The sequence below is a fragment of the Neomonachus schauinslandi genome, chromosome 3 (genome assembly GCF_002201575.2).
Source record: "Neomonachus schauinslandi chromosome 3, ASM220157v2, whole genome shotgun sequence".
NCBI lineage: Eukaryota > Metazoa > Chordata > Mammalia > Carnivora > Phocidae > Neomonachus > Neomonachus schauinslandi.
This window is the reverse complement of record NC_058405.1, coordinates 162,088,551-162,108,357: the sequence shown is the minus strand read 5'-3', so window position 1 is coordinate 162,108,357 and position 19,807 is coordinate 162,088,551. Positions and strand designations below refer to the sequence as shown.

The 19,807-nt window shown below is 39.4% G+C and overlaps 1 non-coding gene across 1 annotated transcript; it reads right to left on the bottom strand.

The window, feature by feature from the left end:
- Window positions 1-12,878: 12,878 nt before the first annotated feature.
- LOC123324391 lies at window positions 12,879-12,981 on the bottom strand. Its single transcript, XR_006539771.1, has one exon. It is a non-coding gene; the product is annotated as a U6 spliceosomal RNA (small nuclear RNA).
- Window positions 12,982-19,807: the final 6,826 nt, after the last annotated feature.

The window sequence follows — 19,807 nt, the reverse complement described above, 5'->3', positions numbered from 1 at the left end:
TGGTACATCCTGGTTTGCCTGAGACAGTCAAGGATTAAGCCTGTTCATCCATCCCCATATCCCTCCTGGTTGGCACTTTCTCTAATACACAAAATCTTGGTTTTGATGATACCCCCAGCTAGAACACTTTCCTTTGGATTTGAGGAAGGATTTGAGGAACACTGACAGAAAGGATTCTGTTTAAAGAGTGATGAGTGGTGAGGAACTGAACCTACAACTTTGGAGGCTAACACAGGAGCAGGAAAGATCTGAAGGGGAGAGCTAGCACACGGAGTAGGCCACAGCATAGAATGAAACCGCACTTCTATTCCACTGACTAAGGGGAAATCAAGCCTCTCCTAAAAGCTTAGGGCTTCAGGTTCCCTATCTGAAATAGTCTAAGAGCAATCAGCTTCTGAAGTTTGAGTCTCTGATCCAATCTGATTATTTGCTTTGGTGAAATATGGTCTCGACAAGTTTGCAAGCAAAACACTCCCCAGAACGATTTGGTGACAATTTAAGCAACTTTCCTCCACCCCCCCTTTCTACCCAAGGAACCAAGGTATTCTGTCGCTCAGGAGATGCACAACCAGAACTATGGGCTTATCTTCACCTCTTTGTCTTTCTTAACACTCAGAACACAGGGAAATGTTTAAAGAACTCAGCATATCATTCTTCAGTTTGAGGAAACATGCCTGACACAGTCCAATAAACCACCAAAGGGAATATGAAATAGCATAGTCACTTTTGAAAACAGTGTGGCCTTTCTTAAAAAGTTAACTATACACTTTCCCTGGGACCCAGCAGTTTCACTCCTAGAGAAGTAAAATTATGTATTCATAATAAGGGTTATACAGGAATATTGATAGCAGTGTTACTCAGAGTAGCCCCAAACTGGACAAATCCCAAGTGTTCATCAATAGAATTGATAATTGTATCATCATATAATCATGTAATGATTATATGCAATTAAAAAAAAAGAATTACTGATTAAATCAACCAATAGCCAAGTTCTGTCGATTCTATTTCCAAAATCTATCTGCTTCCTTCCTGTCATTACCACCATGCTGGTCTAAGTGCCCATAATCATTCCTCCCTCTGAGAATGCAACAGTCTTCACCTCGCGTATCCCCTTCCCCCTTTCCTCTTCACATCCATTCCCCACGCAGAGCCAGAGTGATCTCCCCAAAACCTGAATCTTAGCATCCATTTGGGGCAAAATCTAAACCCACTGTCGTCATCCAAGCCCTACCAAGCTCCCTTCCTGTTGTGCCCTTAATGGCTGTCCCCTTGCTCACTTCGCGGCAGCCACTCCCCCTCCCTCCCCACCTTGCTTCCGGGGGTGTGTCACACTTCCTCAGGCACAGGGGTGTTGCTGAGGTTGTTCTGGGCACAGCACATCACTCCCCGTCTTCTCCTGGTCAACCTACTCCTGTCTCCTCCAGGAAAGATGAAGTTGAGGGAGGTCAGCTCTAGTTCTGTTTTAGATTAGGACTCTGCAGGCTTTCTGTGCTTTCCCTTCATGGCACTCTCAACAATGATCATGAAATGGCATTTAGAGTGGTTATTTGCTCATATTTTTTTTGGTATTATTTTTATTATTTTCCTATTGCTACTGTAACAAATCACCACAAATGTAGTGGCTTAAAACAACACAAATTTCTTATGTTATAGTTCTGGAGATTGGAAATCTGAGCTGGGTGTCACTGGCCCAAAATCAAGGTGTCAGCAGAGCCAAGCTTCCTCTGAGGGCTTTAGGGAAGAATCTATTTTCTTGCCTTTTCCAGCTGTTGAAGGTCACCTGCAGTTCTTGGCTTGTGGCCCCTTTTTCTATCTGTATAGCTAGTCGTGTAGCATCTTCTCTCCACTTCCACCTCTGGTTGGTTATCACAACTCTCTGACTCTGGTCCTACTGCCTCCCTGTTATAAGGACCCTTGAGATTACACTGGGCTCATCTAGATAATCCAGACTAATCTATCTCAAGAACCTTGACTTAATCACATCTGCAAAGTCCCTTTTGCTGTGTAAGATAACATATTTACAAATTCCAAGGATTAGGATGTGGACATCTTTGGAGGTGGGGCTATTCCTCAGCCTTTCACATCTGTCTTCTCCCCACATTTTAAGCTCCACTCAAGATAAGAACCATGTCTGTCTTATCCACTACCAAACTCTGATGGCCTAGCTGGAGTCTTGCATGTTTAAGGTACAAAATAATTCACTTATTGTGTAAAGCAAATGCATTAAATGGCTTAGATTTTATAATACTTGTCCATTTTATTTCCAAACTTAAGACTGGAGCATCTTTTATTGCTCTGTAGCCACTAAGGAAAGAGAGCCCATTGTACCTGGACCTCGCCCATTGTACCTGGACCTCCTCATCTCAAGTCAAAATTGGTCTAAAAAACCACCTGAACCTTAAGTCCATTACTCACTATTTTTGTTCATAGAATTTAACTGCATTAAATTCTCTTTGCCTAATCATCTAACACTTAGGACCAAACTCCCTTGAACTCCTCCTACTTCAAAAGTGTTCTCACCTGCCTCATGAATGCCACAATTCACGTGAATCAGCATGCATCCTCTAGGTCAACAGGCTTCTAAGAGATTTATGCTCCTGCAGTATTTCTCCAAGCCATATTTCTTCAAACTCTGTTCCCAGCCTCTATACACCATTTCATTGGCAACTTCACAAATGGAAAATCTGATATCAATATTCTCAGAGCCAAATAATAGCATAAAAAATTTAGAATAAATACAGCTCAATTATACTAGTATTGTTTTAGCCTTGGTCATTTAAAAATATATATTTTTTGTATTAGAGAGAGAGGAAAGGCAAAGTGACAGAGAGAATCTCAAGCAAGCTCCACACCCAGCATGGAGCCTGATGTGGGGCTTGATCCTGATGGGGCTGGGGTGGGGGTGGCTCTCTATCCTGACAGGGGGCTCGATCCCACAACCCTGAGATCATGAACTGAGCTGAAATCAAGAGTCAGATGCTTAACTGACTGAGCCACCCAGGCACCCCTAGGCTCTGTCATTTTGAGAATCTCCCAGGACAGGAGATTGAAAGAAGAGATGAAGAATGGTGTGTGTGTGTGTGTGTGTGTGTGTTTAAAGTGGGGACACACTATAAATGCATATCAAACCCATTTCAAAATAGAAACCTTCTTAGATAAAGTGAAATAAGGGAATTCTTCTAATCAACTAAAATAAATATAAAGATAGTTAAGTCAGCCAAACCAATTCCTTGATATCATGTGGTCAAGAAAGGAAAAAAATGGTTATCTGAATTTTTAAATTTTTACCATCTTTTTAATCCTATGTAGACACAGTCTGAATGTGAAAGCATTACATAGCTGAAAAATAAAATAATTCACCAAAGAGATTTAGGACACTACCAACTTAATTCTACTCGTGAACATCTTGTCCTGCCTGGTGTGTTTTGAAATCTTGTCTTGGCTTGCTTTGCAAGGACTTTATGAAGGTTCCCCCACCCCAAAATACAGCGGAGTGATCTAATCTAGTTAAGCCCATTGTCTCCACCTAGCCTTGCCTGGATTTACAGCACGATGCCTGGACATATGAGGCTGTGGAGCATTATTCATTTCTCACAGAGAGGCCAAGTGAGTGGGGATTAGCCTCAACAATGAGCACTGCTATTTGCTATTTAGCCAGGAGCAAGGTTCTCATCCAACACAATGCTTGTGCACGTTCAGCTCATTGCTTGTCTGTGCAGATCCCCACATGCAGAGAGGACTTTTACAACCCAAAGTGACAACCATGTGTCCCGTGGCTCTGTTCCCACCAGGGATAGGAAGGCCACTGCTCAGCTCTCTGCATTTTATCTCCACCACTGCTGAGAGCAATGCAGTGATCTGGTCAAAGGACTTGCATTTGCTTGGTCTTATAGAGACAACCTATGCTGGTTTTTAAAGAATGTTCATTAATAAAAAAGCATTTGACTTAACCTCGTGTGGACGCAAAGGTATCCATTCATTATGACAAGAACTTCACTGGATAAATACTAGAAAATTCCTTCAAGAAAGGGAAATCAAGCTGAAGAGAAAGATGGCCAAGAGTCATATACAGCCGGTCTTCTATTTAGGGACATTCAGGCTTATGTTTCTGAACATAAATAGGAAGTTTGAAGAATAGACTTAAATTTTACAAAGGGAAGGAGGATTTTCCATTTGGGATGCTACAAATATAGCATTTCTGATTCCAGGTCTTGTAACGCCATTGCCTCTCTTCAGTCCTTGTATAGTTTAGGTCCCCTCTAGGGGTGGGGAGCTCCTTTTGATTCACAGGAAGGCAGTGTTTGCTACAAATACAGAAAAGTTTGCCTAAACCTCATTTTGGGTCAAAATATTGATTGTAGCAACAGATGCTGACAGAAAGTAACAGGCACTTGGAATTTAGTTCTTCATTCACCGATAGGTAAATTATGATCACCACTGTATGAGGAAGCCTCCATGGGGGAAGTTCACTTCCCTAGCAACCTCACTCAGGACTAGGGCAAAAAGCAACCCTTCTATTCAATACCTGTAATACTTTCCTAGCACTGCTGTGGCAAATTACCTCAAACTTAGGGGTTTGAAACAACACAAATGTATCGCCTTATAGTTCTGAAGTTCAGAAGTCCAAAATGGGTTTCACTGGACTAAAATTAAGGTTTCAGTAGAATTCTGTTCCTTCTGGACACTCTAGGGGAAAATTTGTTCTCTTATTTTTTCAACTTCTAGAAGTTGCCTTCAAGCCTTGGCTCATGGTCACTTCCAGCAATCCCATCACTCTGATTCCTGCTTCCATTGTCATATTTCCTTCTCTGATTCTCCTGTGTTTGGCTTTCTGTTATAAGGGCCCTGGTGATTACATTGGGCCTGTCCAGATAACCTAGGATCATCTCTCCATCTCAAGATCCTTAACCTAATCACATTTGCAAAGTCCCCTTTTGCCACATAAGGTAATATCTTCACAGTTGCAATGATTAAGACTTGGACATCTCTGGAGGCCATTATTATGCCTAACACAATACCCTTTTACATTTTCCAACCATAAGTTTTTGGCCATTTTTATATTTGACTCTTCTTTCTTGACTCATCTCAACCAACCACCCGACCTTTCTTTTACCCCAAAGTACTATTTGTAACTTCCTACTTCTTTACAAGATTGAGGGCTTCTTGGAAAAGCAGATACTATATTTTACTTTATTGTATTCTTCAGGTGCCTTGTATAAAATATGTGTTCATAAAATTTTGTGATTTTAAAAAAAAGAAAAGTTAATTGCTATAGAGAACTAGATTTTGAAGTTAGCACAGTGCCTTGTATAAAATATGTGTTCATAAAATTTTGTGATTTTAAAAAAAAGAAAAGTTAATTGCTATAGAGAACTAGATTTTGAAGTTCAATGTGGCAGAGGGACTGGTGAGAATGAAAACATAATTTCACTTCAAAGATGGCAGAGGGCCTTGGATTCCGGGGTAATTCAATGTGGGAAAGGACAGTCTTTTCATCAGGTGTGGTGGGACAACTGGATAGCCACAAGAAAAGAATAATCCTTGAAATTTACCTTGTTTCATACACAAAAATTAACTTTAAGACTATAACGTTTTTAAAGAAAACAAAGGAGAAAATCTTCATAGCCTTGGGATAGGCAAAATTTTGTCTTCAGTGATTAAAACAAAAAACTAATGATGAAAGAAAAAATCAATAACATGGACTTATTCAAAATTAAAAACTGTTCATCAAAAGACCTCATTGAGTAGTGGGGCAAAATTAGACTTATATGGCTTTCTGCTTCCAGCCATGTCTAAATAACAGGAACCTGATTCACCTTCCTTCCTGAAACAACTGAAGAACTAGACAAAACATATGGTGCAATGGTTATCAAGACTTTGGACGTGAAGCAATGACAGACACTGAGCCCCGAGAGACAGACAACAAATGCAGTGGGCCCTATACTTGCCCTAGTTTGGTGCATGGAGAGAGTTTCTGGCTGAGGGGCAGAGAGTGGGATCCCAGGCAGAGCACAGTAGTCTCCTGGAGTTGGGGAGAGAAGGGAGTGTGCATGCTTAGAATTTGCAGGTCAGAGAATCAGAGATCTGTAGAGAGTTCTGCTGGAGACTTCGGCTGAGCTGATCAGCACATGTTTGTAAGGCTACTGTCCAGGTCCAGGGAAACAACTCTGGAAATATTAGACAGACAGTACCAGGAACTCACACAGAGCCAGGAATAGTTCCTGTTCCCACCAGGCAGAGCAGAAAATCTCATAATTCAGGAGGCACTGGGTAGAGTCCTCAAGTCCTAAAAATGTTCAGCTTTGATATTAAGACAAAGGTAACCCTTGAATAAAGGCTGCTCTAGTTACACATGACAAAGCCTAAGAGCAGATCCTAAAAGGGTTGACATGTTTGTAAGCAACTCAACCGCATCCCAGAAGCTCAAGAATACTTACAGGAATACAAAAATATCCAGCATCCAAAAAGTTAAAATTTACAATGTCTGGCATCCATTCAGAAATGAATAGAATTAACATTCTCAATTACCATTTGGAAGCAGGAAAGTATGACCCATAATGAGGACAAAATCAATCAATGAAAACTGATCTAAGAATTATACAGATGTTAGAGTTAGCAGAGAAGACATTGAAAGAGTTATTATGACAGTATTCCATAAGTTCAAGAGACTAGAGGAAAGATTGAACATGAAGACTAGAGACATAGAAGATATAAAAAAGGTCCAAACTGAGCTTCTGAAGATGAAAACTACAATATTTGAGATAAAAAATACAGCAGATTAAACAGTGGAGAAAAAAGATTAGTGAGCTTGAAGACAATAGCAATGGAAGCTATCTAAAATGAAAATTGCAAAGAATTAAACAAATATATTGAAAACTAAAATGAGCAGAGCATCAGTGAAACAACTTCAAACATCAAATATACATGTAATTGGAGTCCCCAGAGCAAAGGAGGGAGTATTTCCAATTCTGATTTATTTTGTTTTTTGTTTTTGTTTTTGTTTTTTTTTAAAGATTTTATTATTTATTTGACAGGGAGAGAGACAGCGAGAGAGGGAACACAAGCAGGGAGAGTGGGAGAGCGAGAAGCAGGCTTCCCGCTGAGCAGGGAGCCCGATGCGGGGCTCAATCCCAGGACCCTGGGATCATGACGTGAGCCGAAGGCAGATGCTTAACCAACTGAGCCACCCAGGTGCCCCCTGATTTATTTTGAATAAAGCTGTTATGCATATTCATATATTATGTGGACGTATGCTTTCTGTTCTCTAGGGTACACACTCAGAAGAGAAATTACTGGGTCCTAGGGATTATATCTTCAACTTTTTAAAGAAAGTGTCAAATTTTCAAAGTGGTCTTTCCATTTTACATTCCAGCAATTGCTCCAGCAATGTATTAAAATTCCAGCTTCTTCACATCCTCACCAGTGTTTTGTGTTATCACTCTTCTTAATTTTAGCCATCCTAGTGGCTGTGTAGTGGTATCTCTTTTCTTTTTCTTTTTTTTTTTAAGATTTTATTTATTTATTTGACAGAGAGAGAGCACAAGCAGGGGAGTGGCAGGTAGAGGGAGAAGCAGGCTCCCTGCTCAGCAAGGAGCCCAAAGTGGGACTTGATCCCAGGATGCTGGGATCATGACCTGAGACAAAGGCAGATGCTTAACGACTGAGCCACCCAGGCACCCTGTGTAGTGGTATCTCACTGTGGTTTTAATTTGTATTTCCCTGATGACTAATATTGTTGATTATCTTTTCATAGGCTTCTTGGCCATACATATATATTTCTTTAAGAAATAGCTGTTGAAATCTCTTGCTTATTGTTTTCTTGGAGTTATTTCTCTACTTATTATTTTGTCAGTATAGGTTGCTTTGTTTTCTATAATTTTGTATGCATAACATCATATAGTATTTCCTTTTTCTATTCTGGCTTCTTTCACAAGTATAATTATTTTCAGATGTAGCCACACAGTTTGTGTAAAACTTTTTCTCTTTTTATTGCTGAGTAATAGTCCACTGTATAAATATAACACAATTTATGTATTTCTCCACATGATGATGAGCATGAGTAGTTTCCAGATTTTGGCTATTAAAAATAAAGCTTCTATAAATATTTGTATATCAGTCTTTGCATATACATATGGTTTCATTTCTTTCTTATCTAAAATCAAGAACTTTAGCATCCACCTTAAGATGTAGAAAAGAAGAGCAAATGAAATGTGTAATAAGCAAATGGAAAGAAATAATAAAGATTGGAGCAAAATTCAAGGAAATAGAAAAACAGTGGATAAAAATTAATGAAAACAAAATCCATTTTTTGAGAAGATAATAAAATAGATAAACTTCTAGCAGACTGATCAGGGAAAGGAGACAACAAAAGAATGAATATATATATATACATATATATATATCACATAATTTCATCAAAGTGAATAATGTCTGCTCTTCAAAAGTAGGCTAAGGGAATGAAAAGAGAAGACTCAGACTAGGAAAAAATATTTGCAAATTATATATCAGATAAAAGACTGTATGCAGAATATATAAAGAACTCTCAAAACTTGATGACAATAATAATTTAAAATAACAAACAAACAAGTAAAGCACAGGCAAAAAATTTGAAGTTTCTTCACCAAAGAAAATATATGGATGGCAAATAAGAACATGGAAAGATGCTGAACATCTTTACTCATGAGAAAGTTGCAGATCAAAACCATAGCAAGATCTAATAACATGTCAATTAGACTATCCAAAGTTAAAAAGATTTCGGGTGTTGGTGAGGATGTGGAGGAAAAGGCACTCTCCTACACTGTTGGCAGGAATGTAAAATGGTACAACCACTTTGGAAAACAGTTTGACACTTTTTCAAAAAGCTAAGCATACCTCTGCTAAATGACCCAACAACCGTCTTACTCCTACATATTTACCAAACACAACTTAAGATCTACATGTTTGAATAACCCAACCAGCGGAGGGGACTTTAAGTTTGTGGTTTGGTTTCATTCACAAGAAAGTGTTATTCTGATGTCTAAAGCAGATAAAATGTTGTCATCACTGTCTACATCTGTGTGAGTTTTCCTGGTGCTGACTAGACAGCCACGTGTAGCCTCTAAGGTAGGAATATCATTTCATGTATTTCTTAAGTCAAAACATTTTTTTTAAGAATTTATTATTTATTTATTTATTTATTTATTTATTTATTTATTTAGAGCTCAAGCAAGGGGAAGGGCAGAGGGAGAGGGAGAGAGAGAATCCCAAGCAGGCTCCACACCCAATGCAGAGGCCAACACGGGGCTCAATCTCATGACCCCGAGATCATGACCTGAGCTAAAATCAAGAATCAGATGCTCAACTGACTGAGCTACCCATGCACCCCAAGTCACAACATTTTTTGAAGAGCATCGTTCATTCATTCAACATTTATTAAACACCTATTCTTATTAGTACATTTTTTCCTTCTTGCTTGTATAAAGACCTTAAATAAAACTATAAACAAAATAATTTTTTTTAAAGATTTTATTTATTTATTTGACAGAGAGAGAGATAGCAAGAGCAGGAACACAAGCAGGGGGAGTGGGAGAGGGAGAAGCAAGCTTCCTGTGGAGCAGGGAGCCCGATGCGGGGCTTGATCCCAGGACCCTGGGATCATGACCTGAGCCGAAGGCAGATGCTTGACGACTGAGCCACCCAGGTGCCCCCAAAATAATTCTTATTAACTTGATCACTTTTAAACTCTCTTTTAGTGTACCATTATTTTGCATATTTAAAAAGTATGCATTCCTGATCATCTAAAAGCCCTTAATAGCTCAACTACACTGGGAGTATTTTTTTCCCCTGGCCTGGCTCAGTTCTTCCATTATGACCATTAGTTCGAATTTCCAGTTAAAAAAAATTTTTTTTTAATTAAATGCATTTTCACTTTGGAGACTTCAAGACAAAATTTCAGCCGTCAGGCATCGGATACTTCAAACCTGGAAGCAAATTTAGTACTTGTTTCCTTTGTGTAGTCTCCTGTCTGGACATGCGCAGCAGCTGGGTGTACAGATCAGCAGATGTGATATGAGAAACACATTGGGTCAGGTCTCCATCATGAGATCAGGCAAAATCAGTTTTTTCTCCAGTAAAAACAGAGCAACTTATTTTCAAATCTCACAGCTTACAGCAAGCCCCGGTGCTTACTTTTGCTTTGTGAGGCTGTTCAGCCTCATATTCTCCTGCCAGTGGGTCAGTCTGTCTCCACCTCAGCGGCACAAAGACCAAAGGAAAACAGGACTCAGTAGCTGCTTTTCTTGCACTGGGGAGATATACATGATTTCCCACAGTAAGAGAAGATATCTGATCTTCGTGCCCTCTTTGTTCCCTCTCTCCAAGTTTTATAGCCTTTTTTATCTGTAAATACATTTAAAAAAAAAGTTGTACATACATTTTCAAAATGTGCTGCATAATACAACTTCATCCATTTGGGAAGCTGACGGCTGCCCTCTGAGGTAAAGCCTGACAGCCTAAAACCCGGGAATCAATCATCTGGATATAGTGGTGCCATGCTACTGCTCCGGGGATGTATCGCAGCACCCAGGAGCCACTTACTTGAGATATGCCCGTAACTCTGATAGATTAAAGCACCACATCCAAGAAACAATTTTGTGTGTGTGTGCGGGGGGGAACTGCTCTCATAGATCTGCCGGGTTTCAGCCCAGAATCCAGCAGGCAACCGGGCAAGTCTGTGCTGAATCAGAGCTTCCAGAAACCCGGGAAGCAGCAGGATGACAGTTCTGTTCTTCAACAGCCCATTATGAACTAATTAGCATACATGAATTGCAGATTCAAAGCATTAAAGTGATGTACAAATCATTAATTTTTTGTCAAATCCATGTCATCCTTGTGTATGCCTTCCTATTTTAATGTTGCATCACAGTGAAAAGAGGTACAATCCTCTGTATATAAAGAGGAGAGATTTGGTGTAGCTGATATAATGAGATCTCTTTAAACACTATGTATTTTTCAGCTTTGACTATATCTGCTTGGAAAAAAATGCTACACTTGTCCTATTAGGGTTAATTGTGAAAGGATGTTAATGTATTCAAAACCCCAGGGGTAGTTCTACATGTTGTCTGAATGAAACAGGGGATGTAAGACCAACTTCACATTTGAGCTTTCTTTTTAAAAGTCCTCTTTTTGATGAATAAAAAGAGCCATAAAATCTTTCTCACTGACTGTGGAAGGTGTACCTATTGAGACCGAAAGCTGAGCTTGTTGGTATGTGAGAGCCCCAATGCAGCAGATCTGTTCTTGTTAACCTGGTGCTGAACTTAATTTATAAAGATGCATAATGTAATGCAGTGGTAAAGGGAAAACAACAGCAAAGCCAGTTCTCATACTAGAAAAGGCTTCTAAACATTAATTTGTGGTTTTCTGTATTGTTTCTGTGTATTTAATTACTAAGAATATTTGTGCTTAAACAAATGCTTGGTGTTTCATTTGAATTTCTTTTTTCTTATTACAGTGGAGTCACAATGCTTAATTTGTTAGTACCGCAATAGTTGCCATGGTAACAGACTCTAATGTTATATATAAATATGTATGTGGCATATATATGTGTGTATTATAAATATGTACTATAGATGATTATGACTTTATTCAAGAGCACATCTCAGAAGACTTAGCTCTCAAGAAAAACTCTAATTAAAAATATAGATATACTTTGTGAACCTATAGATATGGTCACAAACTCGGGTCTCCGTCTTTACATGGGGAAGAAAGGAAGTTCCGAGGAAGCGGGGAGATGTTTGCATGCTGTCTTCTTGTAGGTTTTCCTCTGCCCGACAGAAGAGTCATCCATGCCGAGGGTCATACTCTATGGACTTTTACTTCTCCCCACTCCCTTTTCCACCCACTTCTTTTAACCATCCAAAATCTGGATAAAATGAAAACCAAGGCCAAATTCTAGGGGCAGATGTTTTTCCAAAGAACATTATAACAGAAGACTAGGGATGCATTGAGAATGGGGGAGGAGAGGATAAGGTTTGTTCCATTTGTATTAGTGAGAGAGGGGAATTCATAATAAAGACAACTGTACCCATATGTACCACTTGAATTAGGCATTTCACACACCTCTCAGTAAATATTTAAAGTAGATGGTAGAGTCTCCACTGTAGAGGTAAGAAAGCTGAAGCTCATAGAGAGTGAGTAAAATTGTCATGAAGATTAGATTGGCCAAAGCCTCTGTTCTTTGTACAGTGTCACTTTATTACTCAGAGGCCTTCTTTAGTGCAAAGAAAGAAGATGTGAGATCCACTCCTTCCAGACTAATTAGCATCACACCTGGTCCCCCATGCAGTCAAAGCTGGGGCAGTGACAATGATATGTTCTACCTGGAGATGACTTTGGTAGTAAACCAAAAATAAATCCAATTGAAGGAGAGAATAGCATGGCCATCTCTATCAGTAGGTGTTATCTTCAGCTTCATGTAAACACAACAACACAATACCACCACAGTAGCTTAACTAGTTTATTTTTCATAAATCGTCACAAATCCAGAAATAGGCAAACTTAGGTTGGTTTGGAGGCTCCAGAATATTATCAGGGACTTAGCATTTAAGCAGTTGTCTATCTCTCCACCATGCCATCCTTAGTGTGAGGCTGTAATCTTCATGCTCATAAGATGGCTGCTGCCTCACTCAACATCACAACAGTACTCCAGACCAGAAGAGGAATGAAAAAAGGGCAAATAATGAGTGAGCTGAGCTTGTCACTTTCTCCCTCCCTCCCTCTCTCTCTTTTTGTAGGGAAAAAATCACAATTTCAACATTGGATGCCACATGTTGTGCTTTGACTCATGTAGTTTCCTTGGTATTAAGCAATGAAGTGTCAAGTGACCTCTGGGAACTGTGCAAAATATGGAATGCCTCAGAGATATGCATGTCATCCTTGTGCAAGGGCTGTGCTAATCTTCTCTGTAGCATTTCAATTTTAGTATATGTGCTGCCAAAGCAAGTGCAAGCTTGTCTTTTTTCAACAGCAAGCTTTTCAGGAAGCCCTAACCAAAAGACTGTACTTACATTGGCCAGCCTTGTGCCATATGGCCACCCCATAGAGGCAGGGAAACCTGTGGAAGTGAGTCATTTTAACAGAGTCTAATGTTGCCTTTAGTAAGATGGGTGTTCTGTTAGTAAAGAATGGAGAAAGATTATTGGATAGGCAACGAGCAATGGTCATCTTCTGTGATAGATATTTCCATGTGACTTCATCAAGAATACACACTGATGTAGAAAAGGAGGACCTTTGTGCATATTCTGGTACACAGCCAACACCAGCTTGGACCTTATTCGTTTTCTGGCTATTTCTTGTATCTTCAGTTTCCATTCTCAGGGGTTCTACTCTATTTAATCCTACTAAATGGAGTACTTATTAGCTGCCTTATTGGTATTTAACCATTGGTTTGTTCTTCTGGTGCCTACCCTAGCATGATGGTGGTAGTGTTTACAGTTTGAATGAGTGAGTTTGGCAGAAGCTGTGTAGTAGAGGGGTCAACAGCTAAGGATCCGCACAGAACTGAGTTAAACTCAAGCTTTACTTCTTATAATCTGCATGACTCTAAGCAAGTCCATTAACTTCTCCAAGGCTTGGTTTCCTCATCTGATAAGTGAGAACAATAAAAACACCTTCTTCAGAGGGATTCTATGAGGAGGAAATGAGTCCATACACATAAAAAACACCTAGCAGAATATCTGACCCATGGCAACTATTTGACCAATGTTAACTATTATTACTATTGCTATGAATCAAGTTGTTCTGGATTCAAATCATGAATCTGCCATTTTCTTGGGCAAGTTACTAAAAGTCTTTGATGCTCAGTTTCATACTGTGGAAAATGGTTAATGGATCATGTTAGAGATGGTGAGTTAAACTGACTGCTAAATAGTAGGAATGGTAAGTGCTACTAGTTCCCTGTCAATATCGAGTCCCTTTTTTCCTTCCTGTCAGAATTTCATTTTGTTCAGGATGGTGGTATGTCCTGTTAAAATTATTCTCTTTCCCAACTCCCCTGCAGCTAGAGGATGACAAACTTCTGGCCTATGTAATATAAATGCATTTCCCTGGAGGGAGTTTTCTTTTTTGAATAAAAAGGCAAAGCATTATTTTGTGAAAGGCCTGTGTTCCTTCTCCTTCCCCATTGTATGCCTGGAAGTGCCACAGCCATACTGAAAACATGGGGACCAGGGCCACAAACTAATGATGAGAGAGCAGGCAGATAGATTTTGGGTCATTGATAGCATCATTGATACCTTGCACAACTTTAGATTGCCCAACTCTAGGTGTAGTATACCTAGGAAAAAAAACTTAAGTCATTTAAGCCAATACTTCTTGAGTTTTATTTCATGCGCAGCCAAGCAATCCGTGGAGACATAGGTTTTTGCTATGTGGAAATCGTATTAATAGTCATTACCACCATCATCATTACCTCTATCTATGACATGGCCCCAGGATGTCCAATCTATGTTCTATCTTTTTTTTTCTTTTTAAGAGAGGGAGAGAGAGGGTGCAGAGGTGCAGAGGGAGAGGGAGAGAGGGAATCTTATGCAGGTTCCACGCCCAGTGCTAGACTGACGTGGGGCTTGATCTCATGACCCTGAGATCATGACCTGGGCTGAAATCAAGAGTCAGATGCTTGCCCTGTGTTCTATTCTTATGGGCAAATAGCAAAGGGTTTGACCATGGCCCTGTGGAAGAAAGAGTCTACAGGAAGTATTGATCAAAACTCCAAAGAACTGAAGACCCCAGAGGGAACTGGAGAAATCCTGTCTGCTTCTGGGACTTGGGGCAAGGACCAAGCAACTGTCAGATCAAACCATAGAGGCCTGAAGGGACTGCTAACCCAGGAGAGCCCTATGCATGCATTGAATCCCACTGAAGCCCTCTGAGTCTATAGCCTGGAGATCTATGAGTTTATTATCTCTTAATTGCATACGGACACCTGGATGACATTACAAATATGTGGGACAGGGCTAAAGAGAAATCAATGTTGCGTGAAGGGCAATATTGCAAAAGTTATTTTGTGGATAATGGGAACCACCAAAAATTAGAGATGAATGAGAAGTAACTATCTTCCATACAACCTCTTTACCAGTTTATGTTGAAAGTAAATCTCTGACCAAATCCAGCTGCACATAAAGATGCATATTAAACATTTATTAGGAAGCAGGCACAAAACAGCTTATGTAACATAGAAGTTTATAGTCCGATATAGTAGATATCAGGCCAGCAGTGGACCGAGGTTTGAGTCAGTGGACTGAGGTTTGAGTCAGTGGCTAGGCACAGGACAAGCTAGGAAACAATATCCCTAAGGGCACAGGCCATTGGGTTTTCTAGGTTCTTATTCTGTTTATAGGCAAGGAAAGTCTCTAGAATATTTTATACAATCTATGTATCTTTAATATCTCCATCTCCACCAGTTTCACCCTTTTCTAACATCCCTAATACTAATTGACACACATTAATTTTACCAATGAAAAGCCATTTTTAACAGAAATTATGCTAATTAAGGATATCCTGGTGGTGTTTTTAGAAGCTTAAGATAGCTGAATTTTTGCTAGAAAGCACCTCTGGAGGCTGGTTAGACTAGTTGATTAGAAGACTAATTGATGACACCTAGGGAGTGAATTTTTAGTTAGGGCAAATGACCACCCTTACACGTAGCTTAATCTAACTGACATACACATATACTTCCCATAAAATGTAGTGGGGAGTTTAAACTACACCCTATTAAGTAGCCCATGTAATTAATAAAGGGCAAAATTAGAACTAGATTGTGTCTTCTGACTCCCAAATTTGAAAATTTTACCACTGTAATATCCCAACTTGACAATAATCCTACAACCAGTCCAGACCCGCTGCCTAAGAGGTAACCTTCTCTAAATCAGCCTATTAATATCAAGAGTTCCCACTTAAAGTGAAAATAACAAATTTAGTTGCTGATGTGAATCTTGGAGCATCATGTAAATGGATATGGCAGGATTAAAAAACAGAGCATCAAATTATGAAAGTCTGGATTTGTAAGAGTCAAATGTAAAATAACAAAGGATTGTTTATCAGAAAATTAAGAGAAAACATGATAAATGTTGAATGAGAAGTTCAAAGCAAACCTCGTTTGCTATCATCTCTCCTATATTTTGACCCTGCCATGTTTGTATTTTGCAAGACCTGCTCTGATTTTATAACCATTTATGTTCATCCCTTTGATAATTTCTTTTGTTAGTAGTCAGCATCCACTCCATGACTTCTAATCTGTTTATATACAGGAAAATTGGTTATGAAAAAACAATGATAGGGTTTCCACATGTGATCCCTGGTTTATAGAGGTATTGTTTATACTCTCAAAGAAGCTAAGACAGATTCTGCTGTGGAAATTCAGTGGTCGTCTGAAGAAATAAAGAGGGTCAACAGATACCATTTTCACGCTTCTCCAGGAGGCTCGGCTCACTGCTCCACTCAACACGGAGAAGAAGCCTTCTGCTTCCTATGCTTACTTTATAGCTTTATGTAAATGTGTTTCATGCACGTTGGCTACTCTTCTGAAGGAAAATCGTTTTCAGCTGTGCTCTTTTGTTTGTTCAGTTGTTGTAGAGGTGAAGGCTAGAGATTGCCAATACAAGAGATCGAGAAGATCTCATTTTATGGGAGAGTGTAGTTCAGTAAGATTGAACGCTGATTGAAGCCAAAATTATGATGAAATTTGAAGCCAAAATTATGATGAAATTGTTAGACATCTTGAGGGAGTGATGAGGGATGGGTAGAACTGATTTCCACCTAGAGATGCTGGTACTTTTTTCCCCCTAAAACAATGGTATATTGATAATTCACACTTTACCTGTGAAACAAAAATATTTTTTTAAACTCCTTCATAGAAAAGACAACATAAAAGCTCTTATAAAAGGCTGAGTTTGACACTAAATGTTAAGTCAGTTCTTAATGATAATCTACTGAAGTCTTTATTGCTTGATCTTCTGGGAATTAAAAACCACTGGGCCTTCCCTGAAACTCTCCACTGGGAAAGGCATATGGTTCCTATATTCTGTTCAATTAAGCTTCCTGGAAGGGAGGAGCCTGGGAAATGGTAGAATATGGAGTTGATAGACTAAAAAACAAAAACAAAAACAAAAAACAAAACAAGTAATAGGTAAATGGGTTAAATAGTTAAGTGGTGATCCATCTGAGTATTAGCCCTTCCTCTGTTAAACCTGGTATCAAAGGATGAACGCCATGATAAGGAGTTCAAAAGCACCTTCAGCCTGAAACAGCTTTGGAAAAACCAAGCTGGTTTAACTGATATAATTATCGTGGATTCACTGAAGTCTGAACAGCAAAGTATTTAAAGCACTGTCAGGAAACATTAAATCTCCCTTCTGAGACTAGGATTGAAAAAGGTAGGACAGCTCATTTTTTACATTAAAGCAGGATTGGACTTGATTAGTATTTGAAATATTTCTTTCCCGATTTTGGGCAGCATTAGATTTTGGCTAGTGAAATATAAATGAACATCAATTGTACATGACAACTGCTGATCCTAACCACTTAAAATTCCCCGAATGTCCTTTTCTCTCAGCCTGGCTGCCAGAGTCTCATCATCAAAGCCAGCAGAGCCGCCCACAGGCCCCTCTGTGGTGGAGGCCCTGCCTCGGCTGTGAAGGGTTAGAAAGATAGCTGTTGGTTTTGTGTGGACAGGAATCACTAGCCGGGCCGTTACGACATTTTAAGCTAGGTCACACTACTCCAAGGCACTCAGCATTTTGCTCAGTGGCCAGGGAGCGCAGAGATTTGTTGCTTTTTGTTTCAGTGGAAATCAAATCCACCTGCGTCACCACTGCCTCCTGTTACTGGTTGTTGACTAGAGAGTTTAAGAGAAGCATGCAAGAACCGAGTGTTAAAGCCACAGTAATAAAGATATTACCTCGTAAATATTTTTGCTCATGATTTGGAAACTGGAGGAAGATAAAGATATTAACTGTCCTTCAGTTGTCCTTGGAGGGAAATTTAATCATGGTTAGTCCTTGGCCATCATAATGGGTTCATTGAAGCAACTTTCCAGGCCAAAATAAATAGTTCATTATACACAAACTAATTCAAGAGATAAGGTTGATTTGGCTCTTTGGAATCGAGGTTCTTATCTTTCCATTAGTCTAGTTTAAAAATACGGTAACCAGGTTCACCTAAGACTCCAGGCTCTCTCCAACTCCCTCCTCCCCTCCATTCGACTTGATTTCAAGATCTTATCTAAAAGATCTATTAGAACAAAGAGCCCACTAATTAAGCAGCTAACCCCAAGACTATGCTGTTAGCCTGGGGGAACTTGTTTTATTCCATTAATTTGAGAGCTGCTACTTTATCTCCAGTGGTAATTGGTGCGTTCAGTCTATCTCTACCCACTTCTATGGGAGGAAATACCACAATTTACTCTAATTTGAACTCAATTTTATACCAGAGTTTAGACCAGCTAGCCTTACATTTTTCTTTGTTAGTGATCTTGAAGAAGCATCCTTTATAGTGTTTTGGAAGACTGCTCCATCTTTATCTCTTACCCATGCAAATGTTCTGTGTTTAGCTAAGGCTGTAGCTGATAGAACCCAAATCTTAGCAGATTTTGGATTGATTCTGCTCTCCACAGCCCAGTCTGCTCCTTGCTATATGAATTGAGCAGGAAAGGTCACAGTGAATCAATCCCGGCTGGGTTTGCAAAAATGTGAATAGAAGGTAGTCAGTCATGGTAGTTCCCTTTTGTGAGAAGGTTATTAAAGTTCACTGGAAAACAATTTCCCCAATCTCACATTTATAATTGAATACTGCTGTTGTGAGGTTTCAATGAGATGAAGTATGTGAAAGTGCTTTGTAAACTCGGTAAAATAAAAAGTCTGAGAGAAGAGCTGCCCAGCTATTCACTATGGTTCATGCTGAAGAACAGGACTGGGGGATGACGGGACATCACTGTCTCATTTATATACTTCTCTAATGTTTGAATCTCTAATGTTGAAAGCTACAACTATGTATAACTTGTAGAACCAGCAAACTCAATAAGAATCTTTTTTTTTAGAGGGTTTTCCACAGGGAAGAATGTAAAAACAGTCTTTCTTTTGCCATTAAGATTCACCATGCCCTGGATTTCAAATACCTAAAACAGGGGTAATTATCAATAGTTTTTTGAATATCACATATATACACAAGAATAGGAAAAATGAAGCTAGAATTTTCTCAAATCATAACATATTCTGTAGGTATAATTTGAAGATTGCTTTTTAGGAATGTTGAAGTATCTTATTTTGCTTTTAGCTGTGGGTAAAACAACACAGCCATGAATATTCTGGGTGAGGTATTTGTGAATGGAACATGAGGCCATTACAGGTCACCAAGAAAATTGTCCTGCCCAGGATTCAGTGTAAATAAGATGGGGACAAATCTAGAAACTGAAACCTTATGCACAGGAGGGAGCCTAAGGGGATATCTTTATGAAGGGGATGATACCCCACCTTTGGTCTCTTCTTTAAGAAGTCCTCACTCTGCTGTTCCATCTTCTTCAGTGTTCTCATTCTGGGCTCTAGATATCCAGGACTCCTTGGCACTTCAGAGTTAAAAGGTCCGAGTTCCAGTCCTAGCTTTGCCATTTACTAGCTCTTTAAGGCTGGGTCCATGCTTGAAGCTTATTGAGCCTCCTGTGTTGAAGTGAGGTCTGTGTGGCTCAAATGAGATTGGAAACAAAAGCAACCCAGAGACTGCATACCCACAAACAAAGGTAAGATGGAATTTTATTTACTTTCCATTCTACCTTGTC